General features: G+C 41.5%; 1 protein-coding gene across 2 annotated transcripts in view; it reads left to right on the top strand.

The window, feature by feature from the left end:
• The window catches only part of sesn1 (sestrin 1), a 56,473-nt gene that overhangs the window by 4,890 nt on the left and 38,724 nt on the right, over positions 1-12,859 (top strand). The window contains exon 1 of one of the 2 annotated variants that reach the window (XM_080514602.1): positions 9,130-9,197. The exons of the other annotated variant lie outside the window; for it this stretch is intronic. The gene's annotated coding sequence lies outside the window, so the exon portion shown is untranslated. Of the gene's footprint in view, positions 1-9,129; positions 9,198-12,859 lie in introns of those variants that run through there. 2 annotated transcript variants of the gene reach the window in all.

A 12,859-nucleotide genomic window follows, 5' to 3' on the forward strand; every position in this document is an offset into this window, starting at 1 on the left:
GCCAGACCGAACACTCATACACTCTATACACAGTATAAATATGAAATGGATAAATAAATGAAAAAAAACAAACAAACAACAAATTATATAAAACAACAGAGTGTTTTTGTTCCGAGTCCATGGAAAGGGTGGACAGTCTCTCTTTTTCTCTCCCTCGTATGTTCCCTTGCTGGATGAAATGAAAGGAAACTAGTCTTGGGCAGCCGGACAGAGACGGAGGGGTTTCTCTGCGTTACGTAATGACGCCATTGTGTTTGCCCTTTTAGCCCCTACTTAAATTAAGAGTTACTCTCAAAAGATCAACCTGTTCTTGTGCTGCAGGCTGGTGGTGTTCAGACTTCACAGACTTTGCCCATGTCTACAGCCTGCAGCGGAGGAAAGATGAAGCCGATCAGGAGATCAAGTCAAGAATGTACTGTACATTAAATACCAACTGGAATTAGTGTCTCTTTACATATCATTCAGTCAGTGTTTTTTTTTTTTTCTTTTACTTTCAATGGAGCTCGGTCCATTTTAGACTCATTTGCTGTATTCTATTTGAAAACTGCAGGCTGAAATGTTGTGGGAGCTGTTGTAAGAACTCGGTTTCTTTCATTTTACGGTCCAATATGTCTGTTTTGTTCCTGTTGTCCTACAATTCAGCTGATTGCAGATTGTAACTGTTCTGTGGCATCATACTCTTTGAGCTGAGGATATGCCTCTCGGTGGGATCCCTGGTAGTTTTTCCAAACACACTAAATGTTATACACACTTACAGTACATTTGAGGGTTCTGCTGTCCAAATGGGTAAAATACTAAATCTATGACCATATTTGGCATGTAATAAGATACATGTAAATGTACTGAGCACATCACTGAATGCTCAAAGTGCTGAAGGTTCACTGAGCACATATTGTGGCTATTCGTGGTCATTTAATGAAAAATAATACAAGTTTGGGATTTTGTGATTTTGGCAGGAAGACGGAGGCTGTGGATGTTGGATGCTTTGGCTGCTCCTCTTTTTCTTTTGTACCACATACTTATTTAGCCAATTATGGACATTAAGACTGACTAATAAACACTTATATGTGATTAATTAGGCGAAATGGCTTCCTGAGCCTGGCCTTCTCCCAGAAGAAAAAAAACTTCTCCAGGTCCTCTGAGGCAACCTCACACATGGCTAATTTACTTTTTATGAGCAATTTGCTTGTGGAGGCTGCAAAAGGTCTCCCTTGCAAGATTTAAAGGCCATGAACTTGTTTTGAACTTGTGTGTCAAGACTTCACCGTGTTTGACTAATTAAACACAGTGCTCAAATATATGCAGCGCCGGCCCCCGCTGCCAAACTTCAATGAGCATTAAAGGTTCATGTCGCTTTGTAGCTTGTTTGTGATTGGAAAATTGCTTAAGTTTACGCTCAAAGGCTTGCTGCCTGTCTAAACCAGCCATCGGTGGTAGCATACCTTTGATAAGGCCGTATACTGTAAACTAGGTGGACCTGTCAGCCTTGACAGACGGGGAAACATACGGCTTTCACTGCAGTCAAAGTCTACTTGTAAACTGTACATTCTGTTCTGATCCTTTTTACAAGTGCATGAATGTGTTTTCATACCAATGGACCCGTCTTTGTGTTTTGAGTGTATGGGGTGTTTGTGTGAATGCCTGCAGTCCTCTCCTGGGCTGCCTTTGCTTGCTGTGTAAATAAAGCCAGGGCTGGTTGCACATATTTCACATGATTGTTTGACTTGTATCAGCCCACCTGGATCAGGATGGCTGATTTAACCGGTCCTCTTTTAGCGGCCTCACCTTGTTGCAACCTGTTTTTCTTCATTTCTTGTGGTCTTATCGTATATAACATGGACAGTAGCTATATATTCAGAGGCACTTAACCTTGAATGTTTTGATTAGCATGTATTGGGCCACATTTTGATTTTGAGGCTTGAGAAGGGGGGCGCTTTGTCATAATTGCAGTATGCTTTGGTAGTCCGCTGAAATGTTTTGGTCGTATCAACTGTACGGAGGACCCACGGAGAGACCCGGAGCCTGGTGGTATGGACGGATCTGATGGATTATGGGCAATCTCTACTTGAACCAGGTCAGACAAATTGTATGGTGAGGGGGATGAGAAAACAGCAGCAGGAGCAGGCAGTGACCTTTGGCACAGTAACGGTACAGTGAATTGCTCCGAGGATGTGACGGACGTGATGGAGGAATAAAGCTGCGGATTTACAGCTGCCCTGCCAGCTGGGTTGGGAGAGTGGACGGAGCTGTGAAGTCGCTGTGATGGGTGGCCATGGGTGCTTGTCTGACACGGTGTCTGTGGGAAGTTCAGCCTGTTGTAGACTCGCCTGAGCTCCTCGACCTCCTTTCAAGTCGTTTCCAATCATTTTGTAGGTCCTTCAAAGGAGGTGCTTCCCGAGTTCAGGTGCAAAACCTCTCGGCACCACACACACATATCCTGTGGCTTTATTTGCATTCATCCATCCAGATGAGTCTTCCAAGACGTATGACCAATTCCAGTTGACCTGATTTTATTTGCATTGAAGTACCTTCACCCGAGACCACTGAGAATGTACATACACCCAGATGAGGTTTTTTGCATTTCTGAACCTGCCAGTAAGTTGGTTTTTTTTAGTGTCAAGTAACAATATAAAATCAAATAATGATTTGAACCAATAAATAATTTTACATTTCAGATACACAAAGCTTTTTGTAACCAACTAAGCTATGTTAAGGCGGGAATGATGGAAGGGCGTATTAAATCCAAGTGAAGTGGCAAGTATAAGAATTTGAGCGAGTGTTAGAATGGGCAATTTGGAGAGGCAATACAACATGATTGGAGCATCTTTAAGTCTTCGGCTCTTGTCACTGACATCCAAGGCTTGTTGACATATAAGAGAAGTGAAGTCAGGCCTGTGTGGTCCGATCCAATGGACAGGCTGTTGTAGATCAGATTTCTGCCAATGTTAATTCCAGTGGACCTACATAACATACGGGAGGTGGTCATAATATTATGGCTGATTAGTGTCAATCCATTGACTATTTGCCTGTATATATATGGAGTTGCATTTATGGAACTACAAATGAATGTTTTGGTTTTTTTTCTAGTGTATAAGCTAAACAATGATCGCTAGGATTTTTCTAAGAGGTTAATATCCAATGAAAACAAGTAGAATAGATACAGTCAGTAATGTTTTTTTTCTTCCTTTTTCTATATCTGGCTGTAATTTGAGCCCAGTAACCGAGGAGGAAGTAGCACAAGGAGAGGGTGAATTTATGAATTTATGATATTAGAACCCTTTTTTACACACTGTACAAAAGCACACTAATGCACCAGCTCCCTCTTTGATCCTACAACACAGACAGACCCCCACCTTCCAGCCAGTGCAGCATGCTGCCTGCTGCAGACTTGGGAAGACTAGAGAGGAGGGGGCATGAGGGAAATGTGCAACTAGGTCACTGTCAATCCTGTTGTAAGCCTGAATAAATGATAAAAAAAGAAGCATTTCCCATTTTTAGTGTACATCAGTAGGTCTGCAAAAATCTCTCAAATGTTCTTTTTGTCCCCCCCCCCCCACCATTTGTTTCCCCTCAGAATTATCAGTCCTCATTATAACAAGTGCTCGAGTAAAACTTGTATATGCTGTCTTATCTATTCATAGAAAAAGGGATGAGTTGCTGTTGGGAATAGGTTTTTGCACAGCCGAAGCAGTCACCATGGTACCAGTGGCATGAGGTGCAATGTGGGGTGGGCTGGTTGGCACTGGTACTCGCGGGGGCGGGGGGTGCTGGCTCGTCTGAAATTATTTCTGGCCGTGCTATTCAGAAATAAAGGGGGAGAAAGAAAGCGAGATGGAGGAGAAACTGGAGAAGGGAATGACGGAAAACACGATAGCTGTGCACCAAAGGTCGAACGAGAAGTGGAAGGCGAGGAGCACAGCGGTGGTGGTTTGGATGCTGGCAGAGTGACGGGGAAGGGGTGAAGATGAAGGAGGAGGTGAAACAAACACCGTCTTTCTCTGTATTCAGCCTGCAACCTCCAGTGGAAAACTACTAGCACCCCACTACGACAATGCGCCTCACTCTGCAGAGCCTCAGCCTGGCTCAGAACCTCAATGTTTTCCCTTTCAGGACTCTGAATCAGACCCAGTGTAAATGAGCTTTTTGATAACTTTAAATGAGTTTAAATCTCAAATTAAACTCTTAATTTGATTCATACCTTTATTGGTTATGTGTTTTTGTATCCCATCTGATCAGGCATACCTTTTTTTAAAGACTCACTGAGACTCACTCGCACACACTTTGAGACTATAGATGAAGTTTAAAGGGTGGATAGTGAAAGGAGCTGTGTGAACATGAACACACTGCTGCAGAACCATTTAGAAAGATGGTAGTGAAAGAGACGGAATCACTGCCTATCAAATTAGTTGATGAAATGTTCATGACCAGGCTTCCTAATGGTGTAGTGGAGAGAACTCTCACCTCATCATGAGACCATTTCCAGTTTAAAATCCTTGGCTTCTCTTTCTGTGAAGAGTTTACATGTTCTCCGTTTGCATTCATCAGTTTTCTACAGGTACTCCTGTTTCTTCCCACAGTCCAATAAACATGCATTTGATGTTTGTGCTCTGTCCAGGATGGCCCCATAGTCAGCTTGGAGCGGCTCCAGCACATTAATTTGGATTGGAAGGGTGGGTGCATGAATGCTCGCACTATGTTCTATTGCTTTGCATTCCCGGTTCAACTGCAATAAATTGTTAAATAAATTAGCCTCTGACTCATTGCCATGATGTGCTATACATATGGAATGAACAAATTATTTACAAGGCTGTCTGCTTTCTTCAGTTTTGTTTCTTCTCAGTGGAGCTTCTGTGCAGATCTCCTTTCTGGTGCCACGGGGAATTCAAGCACACTTTAACTGTGTGATCAAAAACTCTTCTGAGTAGGATGTTATCTGCACTCTTTATGATGGACAGAGACAAGAATGATGTATATATTTGTTTATTTCCATTCTGCAGTGGTCCTGATGTCTGTCATTCACTGCAACACTGAATAAGATGCATCTTATTATTTATTGATCAGGCTGGTTATGTTGGTTGTAACGAATGTAGATTAAACCTGTAATTTGACTTTTTTTTTTCTTATATAAGAAACTTTGACTGAAGATAAGCATAGGTGTAGATAGTTTTTTTTTTTAAATTTAGCTTATATTTATTCAGGAGAAACACATTGAGATTAATATTCTCTTTTGCAAGTGTGTCCTAGTGGAGTAATAGTGCAAGGTAAAGATGGCTAGACTCCTTTTTACCTGCTTCAGTTTCCTTCATTCATGTTAATAGTCTATGTTGACCCACGTCACACTCGTTTACGAGAGTGAACCAGAGAAAAGCAATAATTAACAATAATTAATGTTATTTATTACGCCTCTTAAAATGCTGATTGCTCAATAATTTCATTTTAAATGCGTGTCGATGTTTTATCAAGCTGAGTTTTATTTATATATATATATATATATATATATATATATATATATATATATATATATTCCAACTTCCCTTAATGGGATCTCGCATGCCTGAGGAGAAAACAGGGGAGTACCTGCTGTAGTATGTATAGTGATGCTATTTACCAACTTAAAGGAAACTCACAATGATGCACATATATTTTATAGACAAGAATCTGAAGCTTAAATAGAGCTGCTTGTCTCATAACTTTAATTCTGATCCAAACATGCTTCAACCAAATATTTAAAACCTCTGTTCACCTCATTAGTTTGGATGTTTGAGACGAGGCCGCAACACTTTCCAGACGGTGAGATGGAAGGATGTTAGATACTTTGCTTTTGTTTAGGGAGCGCACAGAAATGGCTGCACTTCACCTCACTTGCTTCATACCCTCATCTACTGCCGCTATCAGATGCTTTGTGTATCGACTTGCATGCCATCTGTCCAGGATTAATTTGATTGAATTTATAAATGAATGATGAAGGCTATTGCCCAGTGGAAGCAGTATTTGAAAATCGAAATCAATATGTGCCTTTTCCTCACCCTCCATCCTCTCACTCTTTAATGCCCAGCCATTTACTCGATGAAAACAGAATGGGCTGAGGAGTGGTTTCGTCATTCGCACCAGGTATCTGTGGACTGAGGCTGCTGCAGTTCACCCGTTTGGACACACGGAGGCGCGCTTTACTCGTGTTTTGCTTTGCTTGGCCCGCTCTCCTGTCAAGTTGCTTGATGGGAATTTTCCATGAACAGGCCTGAATGCATGCAATGCTGTGCATGATTTTAATTTTTTCCTTTTGCCCCGGTCACTGGGCGTACATCCAGTGTTGGTGTGTCGGTGTGTGTTTGTGCGTGCTTGTTTACAAGCCGAGTGAGATTTATAGCAGTGGGCATGCAGGATTTAGAGGCATCTGCGGATCAGGTCACAATGCATGAATAGCCCAATGGCAATGGTCCAGGCCTCAGACGGAGGTAGCCCCTATTAGGATACAAACCACACAGGCTCAACACCAGGCTTAGCCCTCTGGAGTACACAAACAAATTATTAGGGGCACTTGCTCCGGCTCAGATCAGTGAAAAAAAATGGTGAAATCCCTGAAATGGAATTGCTCAGGTGAATTGATTAGACCATGAAACCTGTTCTGCTTCCTCATTGGACCATTCAACATTTTCATAGGTCACACACCAATGAAATTAAACATGTGCCCGTGCTCGTAAGGACCCCCTAATGGAATACATTTTTATCTTATTTTACAGAATCTTTATTATTATTATTATTATTATATCTTTTTTTATTGACAATCAGCTGTCATCTGTAGCCTTAACGTTTGCCTCCCAGGAGGTAGGTGTGACATGTGTTGTGCTGAGGAGTGCATCACTGAATCTCATGATGGGTTCCAAACTCAGGGGCGTGGAATATGTGGCCTATTGGCCAAAGCCAGCCCGCGGAGGCTTCAGTCCAGGCTGCGTGGTGACGGAGCAAACTGTGAAAATACCAAAGAAGAAATGCAGTGCAACTTTTCAACTTATTTGTCCACAGGGAGTCGCACTGTTTTAGCAACAGGTCAAACACTAGACCTGATAAACAATGATCACAGCCCATGAAATATATTTTGCAGAATAAATATAGCGTAACATAGCAAAATAGCATTCACATTAAACCATTGCGGGTGAGTTTATGGAAATATATTAAATGTCCTCAGGATTTTTTTTTTAAAAGGTAATTTAGGTTGTTCACTACATGTTTAATAGAAGGTGTGTAAATTTGAACATTGTCAGCCAGTGTACGAGTATTTAATTTGTGTTAAAACTATGAGAAGGCTCTCTTTTTGGTGGGATTTATCAGTTAAGATACTGAGCTGATTATTTTAACCATAGGAAGATTAAAAAAAAAAAAGCCTACATGGGGCCCCTGAAATGAAATGCCTTTGACACTTTTGCTCCATCGAATCTGCTACTAAGCACAATAATTGCTAAATGGTTTGCTCATTTATTGACATACAGTCATTACTGATGTGGACTAAATAAGGGATATTTAAAAGATTGGAGATTTTAAGCCACATTGTGAGAGAAAAAAATGGATGGAAATGTAAATATTGGTTAGAATGTGAAGGTTGTTTAAAATGTGGCTCTTGCTGTGTCCTAGTTGCACCTAACCGGCTCGGGGGGTAAAAACATGCACCATGACCACAAAGCACCGGCGGTCTTTACAAAGACCTCACACTTTGAGACTTGAACTTCGCTGTGTCAGCGCCTGATAGATCATTTCCCATCGCAGTCATTGTGTGGTGCTGCTGCTCACCCAGCGGTGTTGCTTCAAGCTTTGCCCAGTGCCGTGTTGGCTTAGGTTTTGGCTATGATGTTATTTTAGCATGTGTGGTATTGTTTCAGGCCCAGTGTGCATGGGTGTAGGGTATTGTGCTGCTCCTCTCGGGGGTATTGTCCCAGGCTGATGTATGCATTCGTGTTTATGTTACAGGCCAGTTTGTCAGGACGGTGACAGTTTCAGGCTATGGGACCTCCGCATTCCCACAGCCGCTCACCTCTGACCTCGGCTCTTTTGCTCCCAAGTTCGAGCGTGTACGTGGTGGAGCGGCAGACCCGAGTGTATGTGTCTGCGTTTGTGATTGACACGCAGTGTTTATAATAGCCGCTCGAGTAGGTTGGCTTCGCCGTGTTTACTCAGGGTGGGAAAACACACTCCCTGACGTTGACCATTGTGTGGCCTAAATCTGGACATGCACCTTCATGTTGCAGGTCATTTGGTGTCATTTTGCACATACTTACAAGAGCATACTGTTTTTTGGGGGTTTTTTTTCTCTGCAGGGTGGTAAGGAAGTGTCAAACCATAACTTTAATTTGGGACATTTACATCAACAATGTAGGGCCTTTTAACACCTTTCTATATGAGGTTGCAACTTTTCGGGGAGTTTTAAAGATATAGTTATCTAAATAGAAACGTTGACCACCATCAAGAACTTTGTTTGCAGGCCCATTTTTACCAAACTGATTGGGACTGAAGTATCAAGTTGCGTTTCCTCTAATAAGTCACACATTGAACTTAAGCGTGTTCCTGTTTATCATCCTGCAGCAGTGAAATCGCAATGATTTTTAATGTCGTTGCTTAACAAAAAAACCCCAACAAAAATGTAGCCACAGTCTGTGGGCGTGCCAAAATATAAACATACAAGAAAGGCGATAGAAAGTTTATAACACGTTAAAATGCATAACATGCCAGAATATGTGCAAAAGGGTGAATGCAGGATGTAGCCCAGAGAGGTCACCAGTTCACCACAACTGTGAAACAAAAGCACAGGTAAGGACCAAGTAAACCGTTTGAAGCTCTCCAGCTTGTCATGATGAAGACACAGAGGAGGAGGTGGAGTTTGTATGTTCTCCCTGTGTGTGTTTTTCTCCTGCTGCAGTCCAAATGCACGCATTTGACGATAATGAGTGACTCTCAAATTGCACATCGGTGGCAATCTGAGTGTGTGTGACTTTCCGTCTTGCTCCGTTTGCCCCCTCGTGATGGACTGATGACCTGTCCACTATGTACCCTCCCTTGGCCCACTGCTGGGATTGGCTCCAGTGCCCCATGATGCTAAGTTAAATAAAGCTGTATGGAAGATGGTTGGATAAATCGGCATATCGCCCCTGCTCTGCACCCCAGCTGGATAAATACCCCGAGGCTCAGTCGATGCGGACGGAGTGAAGGTCTGAGAGAAATGCAAATGATATTTGTTCAAACTTATCTTTGAATATGACTGTGTACTAAAGATGATGATCTATATTCGGGCAATGTAAACAGCAGGTTTTTCACTCTGTGTGTGTGTGTGTGTGTGTGTGTGTGTGTGTGTGTGTGTGTGTGTGTGTGTGTGTGTGTGTGTGTGTGTGTGTGTGTGTGTGTGTGTGTGTGTGTGTGTGTGTGTGTGTGTGTGTGTGTGTGTGTGTGTGTGTGTGTGTGTGTGTGTGTGTGTGTGTGTGTGTGTGACACATGTCTGTCTCGGTCTCTCCGTGTTCCTGTGGGTTTATCTCTGCTTGCTGAAGTTGAAAGTCGTATTTATATGAGACAAGTGTCGCGTGTGGTTGCAGTCTGCTTGTTAATTTGGTCACTTCGGACGCCCGTGTCTCGTGTCTGCACTAAAGGAAGACTCACGTGTCAAAGAAAGGGGAAATGGTAAGGTTCCCCCTTTTTTGCTCCCCCCCCCCCCCCCCCCAACGGCTTTAAAGTTCATGGTCAAATAAAGAACGGAAACTTCAACTCCTACAAATGCAGGGAGTTGTTTACCCCCTCTAACAGTCACACTTGTACCACATGTCCCGGCACTTTATTAAGAAGAGATACAGTTGCATCATGCCGTCATCCATCATGCCTCCGGTGTTTATTAGATCCTCCAGTTGCAGCCAGTGACACACAAATACAGTCGCATAGGCACACGTCCTCCTTGTGCAAAACACTCCTGGTATGCGCTCATTACCCAACAACTCCACACTTTTATTGCCCCTTCTGACGGCGCCGTAGACAAGTAAGCATTTTTGCCATACTTTACTGACTTGTTTTGCAGGAATCTGTCAAGCGATAATGGTCAAACACATCAATGCACACGGCGCCTGTTTGCTTCTTAAACATCAGAAAAACCAGTGTTTGTGCCAATAATCACGGTCGTTCTTTTCTGTGAATTATTCCAGATGTTGGCTCAAACCACTTTAAGGATATTTATGACTATTTCCATCAGTGCTTGGATGACAGTTTGTACAAGATGAACACAATAAGAAGGGAGGAGGTTCGATTACTGGCACTGACCAGCTGTTTAATGGGTTTCTCATGTTGGACAAAACTATTTGGAAGTCATTATGAACTTTGAATCTCAAACATGAAAGGAAACAGCATTTTACAATTTGGAAAACTGGAGAAAGAATGAAAATAATTTGTATTGTTATTGGTTAATACACTGTCCTAAGGCCTATGTAGTAAAATAAAAGTCAGATATTGTACAGATATAGGCAATAAAGTATTTCAATTAAATAAGTGATGTATAAAAAGCTATACAATATATTTTTCAGTAAACCAAACGAAGGTTATCCATTTCCTAATCATGCATGAAAATCCCTTCAAGAGCACATCCTTTGCAGTTCTAATGTTTTCTGTCAGTAATGTTACAGCCGACATTATTTACATTTACATTTTTTTATTTTTTATTTATTGCACCAAATACTTCTCACCCTTTCATTTGAATAGGTGGGTTAATTGTCTTTAAGTTGACTTTGTATGTTGACTCGTTTCCAATGATATATACACTTTGTATTTACTTTGTAGACATTTGCCTGCGCAAATAAGCTGTGATGTCGTTCACGGAGTTTCAGAAGTGTCTCAGTTCTTTATCGTGCAACTCCAAGTCTTAAGAAAAACAGGAACTTTATGAAGTAATTCAGAAGAAATTAAGATGAAAAGATAATGTCGACATGGAAAATACACTAAAGGCAAAACACTTAAACTTGGACAACACAGTGGAATTTTTTTATTTTTTTTTGTCAACACAGTTACAACTACATGTACTATATAATATCCATATAGCTAATACTGAGATAATGAATAACAAAGCTGTTAGAGAGCATTTCAGCAGTCCGGCCCAGGCTTACAGAGAGATTACTGTATGTCTCTGCTGATGCTGATTATATGTATGAATGACCCTCTGGTTGAAAATACCGCGTATAATCTCTGAGGCCAACCAGCGCATTAGACGGAGATCTAAACGAGTAGAAATATTCAGAAACAATGCAATCTATTGTTTCACAAGCAAGTGGAGAACAAACGAGAGGGTTGGAATGAAGGTCCGGGTGAGTGAACAGTTAGATTGAAGTGCAACAGAAAGTGCACCTATGTGCAACAGTAGAGAAGGAGGTACAAAGGTAACATGATCGCAAAGAAACTGTATCAATAAAAGAACTGATAAAAGGAACAATGCGTGATTTTTTTCAGACCAAAAGTCATCTTGTGTGATGTGCTGCTGGTATATCGACCATAGTGCAAAGTCACACAGCCCGTTTAGTCTTGCAAGACAAGTTTGAACCATAAGATGGTGTATTGAGTCGAGTAAAAAAAACAACAACCCAAAAAACAAGGCCTACACTACACTACCCAACGGTGTTTTTATATCATTTACAGTCTAGAACAAAATTTGAAACAGCTTGAAAGTTTTTTCATTGCATTAATGGCTTGTATTTCAGTAATTGAGAATTGGAGGTATATTCTGTTATGGAGCACATCGTGCATGCTCTGAGGCAAATCCGTGGAAATACCAAGTATTTGTTGCTTGTGCCAATAATTAAGGCTACTAAATCGTTCCAGATGTTGCCTTTAGCCACATTTTGATCATTTTACAGACTCGGTTGTTAGGGTGTGGATGACATGTAGTTTCTACCAGATGAGAAGTGTGCGACATAAATAGAATAAAACTTGCTTATAGTGTTTTGTTATGTTGAGATGTTGTGTTGTGTTTAGATGGCTTGGCAGATAATTAGATAACGTTCTGGTAATAAAACTGGTTAGGATCACAATCCATATCACAATACAACCATTGGGTTATAAACATCCTTCTGAGTGCATGATTACCGATTAAAGCTGTGGTGCAACGTGAAACAGTCTAATAGAATGAATTGTAGAGAAAAGAAACAAGAGAACAGCAATCTCTTTACTCACTATATGAAATGAAAATTACTGTGATCGTGGTGAGTTTCGCTGTTCCCCAAGGCAATCAATACAATATGCTTTCATTCTGTCTACTATTCTAGTATTCACCTTATGTTTACAAGTTACATATCCAGTTGTCTCTTGATCTAGTCTAAATATTGGTCAGATAAATTATGACATTTCAAATTCCTTCCGTCTTTCTTCCTTTAAACCGATCCCAAATATCTGAGGACTTTTGAGGGTGTTTCCCGATTCTTTTTCTTTGCAGGCATTGGCTCTGTTCCAACAGCAGGGCAAGCTTTGTGTACTGCATCTGCTTCAGCTCGATCATGTAACACACTACCCTAAAAATGTCAATCATATCTGGAACACACCACCTATACTTTATAGCACTTTTATCAGACACACGGAGGCTTATGGACACTCCATACCTCTCTGACATCATTTTACAAGGTGATTTAGGACTTTCCGACAGCCCTGTCGGAGAACAGTAGGCTTCGAGCTCAGCTGGACTCTTGCGTTCAGCGAAGTATCGAGGCCCCTGGGAGATCGATGGAGAGAGAGAGAGAGACAAAAACAACTTCTCCATCTGTTTCCTCAATATTGTCTGCTGGCTGATTGCCATGCCTTGGCTGGTCCTCTGTAGGTTTCTAGGCATCTCCTCTTGTTGCTGTAAACAGTCTGA

This window comes from Blennius ocellaris, assembly GCF_963422515.1.
Source record: "Blennius ocellaris genome assembly, chromosome: 18".
Taxonomy (NCBI): Eukaryota; Metazoa; Chordata; class Actinopteri; order Blenniiformes; family Blenniidae; genus Blennius; species Blennius ocellaris.